The sequence below is a fragment of the Arvicanthis niloticus genome, chromosome 30 (genome assembly GCF_011762505.2).
Source record: "Arvicanthis niloticus isolate mArvNil1 chromosome 30, mArvNil1.pat.X, whole genome shotgun sequence".
NCBI classification, from domain to species: Eukaryota; Metazoa; Chordata; class Mammalia; order Rodentia; family Muridae; genus Arvicanthis; species Arvicanthis niloticus.
The window spans coordinates 5,946,325-5,960,810 of NC_133438.1; the positions used below are offsets into that span (position 1 = coordinate 5,946,325).

The 14,486-nt window shown below is 37.9% G+C and overlaps 1 pseudogene; it reads left to right on the forward strand.

The window, feature by feature from the left end:
- The first annotated feature begins 9,303 nt into the window (after positions 1-9,303).
- LOC143440656 (zinc finger protein 706 pseudogene) lies at positions 9,304-9,536 on the forward strand (annotated as a pseudogene).
- Positions 9,537-14,486: the final 4,950 nt, after the last annotated feature.

Genomic DNA, 14,486 nt, shown 5'->3' on the forward strand with positions numbered 1-14,486 from the left:
GCAAACCAAATCCAAGAACACATCAAAACCATCATTCACCACAATCAAGTAGGCTTCATCCCATGAATGCAAGGTTGGTTCAATTTATGAAAATTTATTAATGACCCTCACTTGGTCCTTTTGGCTGGGGCAGACTCCTAGCTGGTCTGCTCCTGAGAAGACTCCATATCCTGACCTATCCTAGAGGAACTACTGAGAGCAATGAGTAAGAACCCTCCCCCACAAACCTGTCCACTCCAGAGAGCTGCAGCTGGGAGCCTGGGGCACTCAGGACCCATCATACAACCAAACCCAGCCCTCTGGAATAACACACACCTTCTGTCCCTTGCTTGGTCTTTTTGGCTGGGACAGACTCCTAGTTGGCTGCTCCCATGAAGACTCCATGTCCTGACCCATCCTAGGGGAAACAGTGTACTTAGAGCAGCAGGCTGGGGCAGACTCCTAGTTGGTCTGCTCCCCTAAAGACTTCATATCCTGACTCATCCTAGAGTTCATTGTAATCAGAGCAGCAGAGAAACCACGGTACTCAGAGCAGCAGAATTTCAGGATCCCAGAGGCAGCCTGACTCCTAGGAGTTCTTTTAACCAGGAGCTTAGGATCATAGAATCACAGAGATAGCTAGATTCTGAGGAGTTCTGACACAGACAAGATAACTGGAAAAACAGGCTCCAATCAGAGACAATGAATGTGGGTAACATTACAGATAAACAGATGATGAAAGGCAAGCACAAGGACATAAGGAAGAGAAACTAAGGTTACCTGGCATCATCAGAGCCCAGTTCTCCCACCATAGCAAGTCCTGGAAACCCCATGACAACGGAAAAGCAGGATTTAAAATCATCTTTAATGGTGATGATAGAGGACTTTAAGAAGGACATAAAAAACTCCCTTAAAGAAATACAGGAGAACAAGGGTAAACAGGCAGAAGCCCTTAAAGAGGAAACACAAAAGTCCCTTAAAACTGCAAGAAAACACAACCAAACAAGTAAAGGAATTAAATAAAACCATCCAAGATCTAAAAATGGAAGTAGAAACAATAATGAAATCCCAAAGGGAGACTACCCTGGAGATAGAAAACATAGGAAAAAGATCAGAAGTCACAGACGCAAGCATCACCAACAGAATACAAGAGATAGAAGAGAGAATCTCATGTGCAGAAGATACCATGGAAAACATTGACACAACTGTTAAAGAAAATGCAAAATGCAAAAACCTCCTAACCTAAAACATCCAGAAAATGCAGGACACAATGAGAAGACCAAATCTAAAAATAATAGGTATATAAGAAAGTGAAGATTCCCAACTTAAAGGGAATATCTGTAAATATCTTCAACAAAATTATAGAAGACTACTTTCCTAAACTAAAGAAAGACATGCCCATGAACTTACAAGAAGCCTACAGAACTACAAATAGACTAGATCAGAAAAAACTACCTCCTGTCACATAATAATCAAAACACCAAATGCATAAAACAAAGAAAAAATATTGAAAGCAGTAAGAGAAGAAAGTCAAGTAACATATAAAGGCAGACTTATAAGAATTACACCAGACTTCTCACCAGAGACTTTAAAGGCCAGAAGATCCTGGACTGATATTATACAGATCGTAAGAGAACACAAATGGCAGCCCAGACTGCTATACCTAGCAAAACTCTCAATAACTAAAGACACTGAAACCAAGATATTCCATAACAAAACCAAATTTACACACCATCTCTCCACACATTCAGTCCTACAAAGAATAGATGGAAAACTCCAAAACAAGGAGGGAAACTACAACCTAGAAAAAGCAAGAAAGTGGTCTTCCAACAAACTCAAAAGAAGATAGCTGCAAAAACATAATTTCACATCTACTAATGAAAATAACAAGAAAGCAATAATCATTTTTCTAATATCTCTTAACATCAACAAACTCAATTACCCAATAAAAAGATGTAGACTATCAGACTGGATACATAAACAAGACCCAGAATTTTGCTGCATACAGGAAACACACCTCAGTGATAAAGACAGACACTACCTCAGAGTAAAAAGATGGAAAACAATTTTCCAAGCAAATGGTCCCAAGAAAAAAGCTGGAATAGTCAATCTAGTATAGAGTAAAATCAATTTTCAACCAAAGTTATCAAAAAAGATAAGGATACTTTATAGTAATCAAAGGAAAAATGTACCAAGATGACCTTTCACTTCTGAACACCTATACTACAAATACAAGGGCACCCATGTTCATAAAAGAAAGTTTATTAAAGCTCAAAGCACACATTGTACTTCACACAATAACAGTGTGAGATTTCAACACCCCACTCTCAGCAATGGACAGATCATGGAAACAAAAACTAAACAGACACACAGTGAAACTAACAGAAGTTATGAACCAAATGGATTTAACAGATATCTAAAGAACTTTTCATATTAAAATTAAAAAATATACATTTTTTCTCAGCATCTCCTGGCACCTTCTTCAAAATAGACCATATAATTGGTCACAAAACAGGCTTCAACAGATATCAAAAGATTGAAATAATCCCATGCATGCTATGTGATCATCACAGACTAAGGCTGGTCTTTCCTAATAACAAAAACAATGGAAAGCCCACATACACTAGGAAAATGAACAATGCTCTACTCAGTGACGACTTGTTCAAGGAAGGAATAAAGGAGGAAATGAAAGACTTTTTAGAATTTAATTAAAATAAAGGCTCTTTATACCAAAACTTATGGGGCAGAATGAAAGCAGTGCTAAGAAGGAAACTCATAGTTCTAAGTGCCTACAAAGAGAAACTGGATAGACCATACACTAGCAACTTGTCAGCACACCCAAAAGCTCTGGAACAAAAAGAATGAAATACACCCAAGAAGAGTAGATGACAGGAAATAATCAAACTCAGGGCTGAAACCAACCAAGTAGAAACAAAAAGAACTATACAAAGTATCAACAAAACCAGGGGCCTGGTTCTTTGAGAAAAATCAACAAGATAGATAAACCCTTAACAAGACTAACCAGAGAGCACAGAGACGATACCCAAATTAATAAAATCAGAACTGAAAAGAGACATATAAAAACAGAAACTGAGGAAATATAAAATAATCATCTGATCTTACTACAAAATTCTATACTCAACAAAACTGAAAAATCTGGATGAAATGAACAATTTTCTAGACAGATATCAGGAACCAAAACTAAATCAGGAGCAGATAAACCATCTAAACAGTCCCATAACCCTTAAAGAAATAGAAGCAGTCGTTAAAAGTCCCCCCACCAAACAAAAGCCTGGATTGTTTTAGTGCAGAATTCTATCAGACTTTCAAGGAAGACCTAATACCAATTCCCTTCAAACTATTGCACAGAATAGAAACAGAAGGAACACTACCCAATTTGTTCTATGAAGCTAAAACTACACTCATACCTAAACCTCACAAAGACACAACAAAGAAAAAAAACTTTAGACCAATCTCCTTTATGAATATCAATGCAAAAATACTCAATAAAATTCTTGCAAACTGAATCCAAGAACAAATCAAAATAATCATCCATCATGTTCAAGTAGGCTGTAACCCAGGAATGCATTGATGATTCAATATTAGGAAATCAATTAATGTAATCTACTATATAAACAAAAGGAAAAAAAGAAAAAAAACCACATGATCATCTCATTAGATGCTGAGAAAGCATTTAATTCAACATCCCTTCATGATAAAAGTCTTGGAAAGAACAGGAATCCAAGGAACATACCTAAACATAGTAAAAGCAATATACAGCAAACCAGTAGCCAACATCAAACTAAATGGAGAGAAACTTGAAGCAATCCCACTAAAATCAGGGACTAGACAAGGCTGCCCACTCTCACCTTACCTATTCAATATAGTACTGGAAGTCCTAGCTAGAGCAATTAGACAACAAAAGGAAGTCAAAGGGATACAAATAGGAAAGGAAGAAGTCAACATTTCACTATTTGCAGATGATATGATAGTATACTTAAGTGACCCTAAAACTTCCACCAGAGAACTCCTAAACCTGATAAACAACTTCAGCAAAGTGGCTGGATATAAAATCAACTCAAACAAATCAGTAGCCTTCCTCTATTCGAAGGATAAATGGTCTGAGAAAGAAATTAGGGAAATGGCACCCTTCACAACAGCCACAAATAATATAAAATACCTTGGTGTGAACCTAACCAAGCAAATGAAAGATCTGTATGATAAGAACGTCAAGTCTTTGAGGAAAGAAATAGAAAACGGTCTCAGAAGATGGAAAGATCTCCCATGCTCCTGGATTGTCAGGATTAATTTAGTAAAAATGGCCATCTTGCCAAAAGCGATCTACAGATTTAATTCAATCCCCATTAATATCCCAATGTAATTCTTCACAGAGTTAGAATAAGAAATTCTCAAATTCATTTGGAATAACAACAACAAAAAACCCAGGATAGTGCAAACTATTCTCAACAATAAAAAAAAAAAAAAAAAAAAAAAAAAAAAAAACTTCTGTGGGGACCACCATCCTTGATCTCAAGCTGTACTACAGAGGAATAGTGATAAAAACTGCATGGTATTGGTACAGAGACAGGCAGGAAGATCAATGGAATAGAATTGAAGAGACAGAAATGAACCCACACACCTAAGGTCACTTGATCTTTGACAAAGGAACTAAAACTGACCAGTGGAAAAAGAACAGCATTTTCAACAGATGGTGCTGGTTCAACTGGAGGACAACATGTAGAATAATGCAAATTAATCCATTCTTATCTTTCTGTACAAACCCAAGTCCTAGTGGATAAAAGACCTTCACATAAAACCAGATTCACTGAAACTAATAGAAGAGAAGGTAGGGAAGAACCTCTGTCTGATGTTTTGCTGTGGTCTGTGCATCTGTTTTGGTTACCTGCTGGGTGGATTCGTTCTGAGGGCAGTTATGTTAGTCTCCTGTCTGTGAATCCAGGCTGACAAATACATAGCCTAACCCTCCAAAATAGTTAAAGGAGAAAGGCATCAGTGCAAAGTATCCCTTTGATTATCTGAGGACATCTTAGGGCATTACCTCAAATTGACAGGCGTTGCTACTACATTAGTTTATGTCCACATCACACAAGATACCTGTGTAACCAGGGCAGTAGTGAAAAATATAGGATGGAGGGGAAAAATTTGGAATGGTTGACCTCGAGGGAAGCAGTGAGCAGTATGTAGTGTGAGTAAGTAAAATGAATAAAGAAAGAAATAAAGGGAGAAAGAAAGGAGGGAATGAAAAAAGGAAGGAAGGAAGGAAGAAAGAAAGAAAGAAAGAGGGAAGGAAGGAAAGAAAGAAAGAAATTAGCAGCACAGAAAACACACACATACTGCTGGTCACACATCCTGTGTAGTGTGTAGTAAACCATGAGGAAGTATGTACAGCTCTTTCAGTTCCTGTGTCTATGTTGTACAGATGTGACTGATGTACTTGAGTCCTTCTTTTATCACATGTATTTCATTTGTTCCTATAAAACCTTAGCTGACATATTCTGAAATGGGGTGAGTGAACGTTCATTTCTTAATGTTTATACACTTCAGTGTTTCTGCCTTGTGTGGGGAGATGGTATATGGGCATCTTCTATAGTAGTACATTAATTAAATTTTTAGGCAGATGTTCACTTGTCTCCACCAGTCAAAGATAGTTGATATATCTAGGTTGGGTATTAGGTTACACTTCTGATTGATATTGAGCATTACCAAATTTATAAAGCCATTGGTTAACATTTAAAAAAAAATTGTATAAAAGCAAAAAGGAAAAGGGGGCATGGGATAGAGGTTTTCTAGGGAGGGGAAATGGGGAAAGGGGATGGCATCTGAAATGTAAATAAAATATCTAATTAAAAAATTTTTGATAGAAAGCCTATACTCAACAAAAGTTGAAAATCTAAACAAAATGGATACTTTTCTAGACAGATACCACTTATGAAACTTAAATCGAGATTAGGTAAACTAAATAAAAAAGTGTCATAACCCCTAAGAAGCAGAAGCATTCATTAAAACAACCCCCCCCAAAAGACAAAACAAAAGAAAATGAAACAAAATGAAAAACAAAAACAAAGACCTGGGTCATATGTATTTAATGGAAAAATTTCCCAGAACTTGAAAGAAGAGCTAATTCTGATACTCTTCTAACTATTCTACAAAATAGAAACAGAAGGAACTCTATGTAATTGATTCTGTGAGGGTGCAGCTATTCTTATGCCTAAACCACACAAAGATGTAACAAGGAACAAGATTTTAGGCCAGTTTCACTTATGAATATTAATGGAAAATACTCAGTGTAGCAGAGGATTGCTTCAACTGGAATCACTGAGAGGGGAGGCCCTCAGTCCTATGGATGCTTGATGCCCCAACATAGGGTGATGGCTATAGTGGTAAGGCAGGGATGAGTGAGTGGGAGGAGGAGGAGGAGGAGGAGCACTTTCAAAGAGGTAAATGGGAGGGAGCAAGGATGAGATGAGGCATTCATGGAGGGGAAACCTAAAAGGCATATATCATTTGAAATATAAGTGAATAAAATGATTAATAAAAAGAAAAATTAAAACAATTCCTGCAAACCAAATCCAAGAGCACTTCAAAATCATCATTCACCACAATCAAGTAGGTTTCATCTCAGGGATGCAGGGATGGCTCATTATATAAAAAAATCATCAATGTAATGTACTATATAAACAAATTCAAAGAAAAAATCACATTAGATGCTGAAAAAAGCCTTTGATAAAATCCAACACTCTTTCATGTTAAAAGTCTTAAAGAGAGCAGGAAATCAAGGCACATACTTTAACATAGTAACAGCAATATACTACAGACTGATAGTCAACATAAAATTAAATGGAGAGAAACTTGTAGTAATCCCAGTAAATTCAGGAAGAAGACAAAGCTGGCCACTCTGTATTATCTATTCAATATAGTGCATGAAAGTACCTGGGGGAATAAGACAAACAAGGAAGAGCAAGAGGACACAAACTGGAAAGGAAGAAGTCAGGTGTCACTTTTGCAGATAACATGACAATATACATAATCTACCCTCAAAGTTTCACCAAAGAACTCCTACAGCTGATAAACAACCTCAGCAAAGTGGGTGGATAAAAAATTAACTCAAAGAAATCAGTACCCTTCTTTTAAAAAATGACAAGCACAATGAGAAAGAAATTAGGGAAACAACATCCTTCACAATAGCTGAAAATACTATAAAATGTCTTGGTGTAATTCTAATCAAGCAAGTGAAATATCTGTATGTTAAGAACTTGAAGTTCCTCAACAAAGAAATCGAAAAAGACCTCAGATGATGCAAAGGTCACTCATGCTCATGGATCTATAGGGTTAAAATAATAAAAATATGCATATTACCAAAAGAAATATATAGATTAGATGCAATTCCCATAAAATTCCAACACAATATTTTAAAATCTTGAAAGAGCAACTCACAACTTCATATGGAAAAGCAAAACCCCAGTATTGCCAAAAATCCTGGACAATAAAAGAACTTCTGAGGACATCACCATTCCAGGCCTCAAATTGTATTACAGAGCAGTCTTGATTAAAAACTGCATGGTATTGGTACACAAACAGACAGGTTGATCAATGGAATAGAACCAATATTTAGAAATAAATCCACATACATATGAATATTTGATTTTTCCAAAGAACCCTAAACCATACTATTTTAAAAAGGAGGGATCTTTTTCAATATGAATGGTGCTTGCCATCCTGGCTCTCTGTGTGTAGAAGAATGCATATCGATCCATATTTACACCCTGCCCAAAGTTCAAGTCCAAGAGGATTAAGGACCTCAGTATAAAACCAGATACACTGAATCCAATGGAAGAGAAAATAGAAAATAATCTTGATCAGTTGAGACAATTTTCCTCAAGGGACCACAAGTGGCACAGGCTCTAATGTCAACAGTTAATAAATGAGACCTCATGAAATTTCAAAGTTTATGTAAGGCAAAAGAAACTGTCAGTTACACAAAACAGGACAATTCACTAACCCAACATCCCACAGAGGACTCATACATATACATATGTATGTATGTAAGTATGTATGTATGTATGTATATGCATATGTATATGTATACATGTGTGTGTGTGTTTTTCAAGAAGTTAGACTCCAAAGAACCAAAAGAACCAATGAAAAATTGGGTATAGAAAGAAGCTGAAAAAAATGGGGTATAGAGCTAAACAGAGATTTTTCAGCAGAGGAATCTTGAATAGCCTAGAAGCACAGAAAGAAATGTTCAACATCCTTAGTCATTAGGAAAATGCAAAAAAGGACCCTCAGATTCCACTATACACCAATCAGAATGGCTAATATAAAAAACTCAAGTTACTGCACATGTTGATGAGGATGTGGAAAAAGAGAAACATTCTTCCTTTTCTGAAGGGATTAAAAACTTGTACAACCACTCTGGAAAACAACATGGCAGAAATTAGAAATAGTTTGACCTGAAGGCCCAGCTATTTCACTCCTGAGTATGTACCAAAGATGCTCTACCACTCAAGATCACACACACCACTGTGGTCATGGTGGCTTTATTCATAATAGCCACAAACTGTGAGCAATGCAGATATCATGTGGATGGATACAAAAAATATGATACACTTAAACAATGGAATACTCTTTAGCTATTAAAAACAAGGACATCATGATTTTGCAGGCAAATGGATAGAACTAGAAAGTATCATCCTGGGTGAGATATCCTAGACCCAAAAGGATATGTACTTAGTGATAAGTAAATATTATACCCAAAGTACAAAATACCCACAGGCCCAAAGAAGTTAAACAAGAAGGAAGGCCTAACTGAGGATGTTTGAATTCCACTTAGAAGGAACAAGATAGTCATGGAAGGTTGAAGGAGGGAGAGAACTGGGTGGAAGAGTGGAAGGGGAAAGCTTGGGTGGGGGCAGGGGCAGGTATGGGGAGAGAGAGGAGAGAGTTACAAAGGGCCAGGACAGTGAATGGAAATACACATCTGTGTGAGATTCTTTAGGAAGTCCCAGAGTTGAGGATGATTGAAGCTCCTAGGACTCAGTTCAGATGATCTTAGCCCACCAGTTGGGATAAGAAACCTAGAGACCACCTCCAGTAACCAGACGGTACCCCCAGTGGTGTGGTGTGAACACCAACTCACCTACAACACTTTTATATAAAAGAAGTGCAGCTCTGCTAGGTCCTTCCTCTGTGGGTGGCTCAGGCACCAAGTGGTGCGGGGCTTCTCCCTTCCTTCCCTGCTTGTCCTGCCCAGCAGTTCGAGCACTGTGCAGTCTCTCAAACAGCAGATCGCCCTGCCTGGATATGGATCGTGAACAGCAAAAGATTCAGTCTCAACAGAAAAATGCCCAAAAGCAAGCCGGACAAAAGAAGAAACAAGGACATAATCAAAAAGGCTGCTGCCAAAGTTGCCTTAATATATATCTGCACAGCCTGTAGGACACAAATACCAGACCCCAAGACCTTCAAGCAGCACTTTTGAGAGCAAGTACTCTAAGACTCCACTTCCTCCAGAATTGCCTGATGTTCAGGCATAAAGATGTTTACAGGTGAATTCATGGCACCTTTGACTCTTCTGACTCAGAACTTAGGTAACAAACCTGCAGCTACTTTTTTAAACAAACAGTTGATCAGCAAAAAGTAAAGGGGCTACAGAAACATCCATTTTTATGCTGTTCCCTTTGGGCTTCATGCAAAGACAATTCTGTGAAAATGTACAGTTGACTCTGATATGCAAATCTGAGAAATCAGTCTATTCTTGTTATAAATTTTTTTACAATGGTAATTATATTGTTCATATTGTGTAAAATAACTGGGGAATTCAGGGGTGGGGAGGTGGGAATGGGTAGGTGGGTGGGGGCACATCCTCATAGAAGCAGGAAGAGGGGGGATGGGATAGGAGGTTTCTGGGTGGAGGGGAAAGAGGGAAAGGGGGTAACATCTAAAATGTAATTAAAATATTCAATAAAAATAATTAAAAAATAAAGTAGTGCTTTGATTTTACACCACCTCAGGATAAATGGTTCTAGAAATTCTGTTCTATCTTTCCCTATTATTTACCTTAATTATAAAATGAATTGATCAGCTTGTGTTGCTAGAGCAATTATCTCCCTTTCTCAGCTCAGTGGCATGTTTATTAAACTAGAGCAAAGTCATTCATTACATCGTGCACATGATTTTATTGGCAGCTGATGCAGGATAAGGAATGGCTCATCTGTTGCTTCTGTGAATTTGCAGTCACATGCCATTCCCCACTTTTGATCATTTCCTGTGTGTCTATCTGGGAGTGCATTGTAGATGACAAGATACAATTCATAAAATTGGTAGAGTTGCCAGTGAGCCCTTCTGGACAAAGTATGAAGGAACAAGTGTGAACTGTAAAGACATGTCTTTTAATGGGTCTTTGCAAATTGTTCAAATTCTTTTAATTTGAAATTGAACTATAATTTTTGAAAGATTTTTGAAAGTTAATTAGCTAATTTTATGAATAGAGTTTTGCATCTAACAGGAAGATTAGCATAATTTATTCTGGGCTAATTCCTGGAATATTCTTTATCTTTCAAAAAAAAAAAAAAAAAAAAAAAAAAAAAAACCTCTAATTTTAGAGACTTAGTGCTGGCTCCTGAAATCAAATACTGTCTAAACTGACTTCCACCTGAACTAGCAAAGTGTTAAAGTAGGATGAGGTAAATTCTGACAGTTAAGGAAGACTAGGTCTGGCATTGTAATTACAAGCAAGTCTCCTGTAAATCAGTTTAGGTTTAGAGCTTGGTGTAATGGGAAGAACATTACATACTTACAGCTGCTTAGAGCTGCAGCCCTGACCTGAGGATAACAAATTGATGTGCCGTGGTGTAGCCTGGGCAGTTGGTAGACAGCTTAGCATACTCTGACCACCTGGCTCATGTCGCTGAGTTTGAAGGAAGGTGTCTCAAAGGAGAGTCCTAGTGCTGATAGTTTCCACAGCAGCCCTGTCCCAGCCTCACATAAGTACAGTCCATCTATTTCTGTATTTAATATCTTACTTTTCATACTTGCTATAAACTGTTTCCTGATATGTTGCTGATTAGAATTAGAGTTTTACCTGTTTTCTTGTGGATCTTACATTCTAGTTAAATGGCAATTTTAGAGCTTTTGAAAGTGTTTTACATACCAGGCAGTGGTAGCACACGCCTTTAATCCCGGCAATTGGGAGTCAGAGGCAGGTGGATTTCTGAGTTTGAGGCCAGCCTGGTCTACAGAGTGAGTTCCAGGACAGCCAGGGCTACACAGAGAAACCAAAAAAAAAAAAAAAAAAAAAAAAAAAAAAAGTGTTTTTTGCAGTCTGGGCCTGAGCACTGAGCAGATCCCAGGCAGCAGCTCTGCCCCCAGTCTCACAGAACCCAGAGGAAGCAGGCCTCCCAGGAGCTCTAACCCAGGCAGTATCTTAGGTAAGCAGACAGCAATGCCCACCCAAAACAGGGAGTAACTGGGACCCACTAGGACCCAGCAATTCACTCCTAGCCTAAAGCACTGGTTACTTCCTGTCTGGGACTGAGCACTGAGCAGACCTTGGGCCCCAGCTCTAACCAGTAGTAACACTCACCCCACACAGTTCTGATACAACCAAGATAATAGGAAAGACAGGCTCCAGTCAGAGACAGGGCAGGTAGCACTAAGGAGATCCAAATGGTGAAAGGCAAGCCCAATAACATAAGCATCAGCAACCCAGGGTACTTGGCATCATTAGAATCTAGTTCTCCCACACTAGAAAGTCCTGAATTCCCCATGTCATTAGGAAAGCAAGATTCAGATTTAAAATCACTTCTAATGATGATGATAGAGGACTTAAGAAGGACATAAATAACACTCTCATAGAATTTGAGGAGAACACAGGTAAACAGGTAGAAGCACTTAAAGAGGAAACACAAAAATCCCTTAAAGAATTACAAGAGAACACAACCAAACAGGTGAAGGAATTAAACAAAACCATCCAGGACATAAAAATGAAAGTAGAAACAATAAAGAAATCACAAAGGGAGACTACATAGACACAAGCATTACCAACAGAATACAAGAGATAGAAGAGAGAATCTCAGGTGCAGAAGACACCATAGAAAATATTGACACAACTGTCAAAGAAAATGCAAAATGCAAAAAGTTCTTAACACAAAACTTTCAGGAAATCCAGGGCACAATGAGAAGCCCAAACCTAAGGATAATAGGTATAGATGAGAGTGAAGATTCCCAACTTAAAGGGCCAATAAATATCTTCAACAAAATTATAGAAGAAAACTTCCTTAACTTAAAGAATGAAATGCCTATAAACATACAAGTTGCCTATAGAACACCAATAGACTAGACTAGAAAAGAAATATCTCCCGTCACATAATAATCAAAACACAAAGTGAACAAAACAAAGAAAGAATATTAAATGCAGCAAGGGAAAAAGGCCCAGTAACATACAAAGGCAGACGTATCAGAAGTACACCAGATTTCTCACCAGATACTATAAAAGCTAGAAGATGCTGGACAGATGTCATACAGACCCTAAGAGAACACAAATGCCAGCCCAGGTTACTATACCCAGAAAAACTCTCAATTACCATAGATGGAGAAACCAAGATATTCTATGACAAAACCAAATTTACACAGTATCTTTCCACAAATTCAGCCCTATAAGAATAATAGAGGGAAAACTCCAATACAAGGAGGGAAATTATACCCTAGAAAAAGAAATAAAGTAATCTTCCAACACACTGAAAAGAAGATAGCCACACAAACATAATTCCACCTCTAATAACAAAAATAACAGCAAGCAACAATCATTTTTCCTTAGTATCTCTTAACGTCAATGGACTCAATTCCCAATAAAAAGACATAGACTAATGGACTGGATACATAAACAGGACCCCACATTTTGCTGCATACAGGAAACCCACCTCAGTGACAAAGACAGACTCTACCTTAGAGTAAAAAGCTGGAAAACAATTTTTCAAGTACACGGTCCTAAGAAACAAGCTGGAGTAGACATTCTCAGTTCTCTAGCCTGAGAACACAAAGGGAGGGACTCATATCTCTACCTGTATAGGTAGTTGAGCGTGGCCTTGCCATGTATCAGTGGAAGTGGAGGGCCTTGATGCCTGAAAGTTTGGACTCCCTAGTATTGGGGAATTTGAGAACAGGGAGGCAGGAATGGGAGGATGGTGGGAACACATCGTCATAGTAATAGGAGGAGGGAGATGGGGTAAGGGGTTTTGGGGAAAGGTAAATAAATAAAATAGCCAATTTAACAAAATCAGATAATGTGTCTAGCAATTGTAGTTGAGTTATTGATACTTTTTGACAACAATTTATTACGGGGATTTCTCATAGTCCTCATGGACAAGGTATTGTGGATGAGGACAAAGGAACTTTAAAAAGATTGGTGAGACATACTGTTGCTGAGACAAAAATATGATGCTGACCTGTGAGCTTGCTGTATGCCCTGACAAGGGTGACTGGGTAGCTCTATTGGACATATGTTCCTGACCCACCTTTGCTTGACTATACCCCAGATGGGACAAGCTTCCTTGCATCAAGTTTTTAGACATTGTGGGATAGAGAATAGAAAAGAGAAACTATGTCTCTTGTATTCTTCTTGAAGGTGCCCAGCTATTAGGACTCATTCATGTACTGGTCTGGAGATCAGTCCAATATGGGAGGTAGCAGTCTACTTTTGGAGGACTGGATCTGGACTTTCTCAGGAACATGTTTGGAAGCTGGCTGTAGCTTGCTGTGCTGTTGGGATAGTGAGAGATGGTGCTGGGACAGGATCTTAATTTAAAGCAAGGATTGCTGCATGTTTTGGGGCTCTTTAATTATCAAGCTAAAATTGGTTTTGTCTCTTCTACAGCATTTGTTGTGGGTTGCATTGACTGTATAATTTTCAATTATGTTAGTGTGTTGACACCTGGCATGTCTGTTATGGAGGTCTATCAGCCAGCTTTTGTCTCACTGGCCTGAGTATTAGAAAACCTTGATTCTCTGAAAAAAGCTTGAAAGTGCTGGAAGAAGTGAGTTAGGCTTTAAGCAGAAGCAAGAGGGTAGCAGGCTTGATTATTGCTGGTATCACAGCTTTAATTACATTGATTGCTAGCACCACTGCTTCTGCAATAGAATCGACACAACGAGTTAAGACAACTATTTTTGTTAACCATCTAGCAAAAAATGTTACTAATGTATTGAGTATACAAAAGGATTTATATAGGTATCTGGAACAACAAATGATGCTCTATAAACTATTTAAATTATCTGAAGGAGGTTCAGGGTTCAAGAGTTAGGAGCCATTCCAAATGTCATTACAAATATTATTGGAGTAGTGTTACTTTTGAAATTCACAATGATTGTCATTATAATTAGAAAAAAGTTTAAAGACACCTGTAGGATATTTACCATAATCCTAACACCTCTTTGGGTGTGTTAATTTTGCACAATGAGATTATGAATTTAAAGAATGTTGCTCTGTT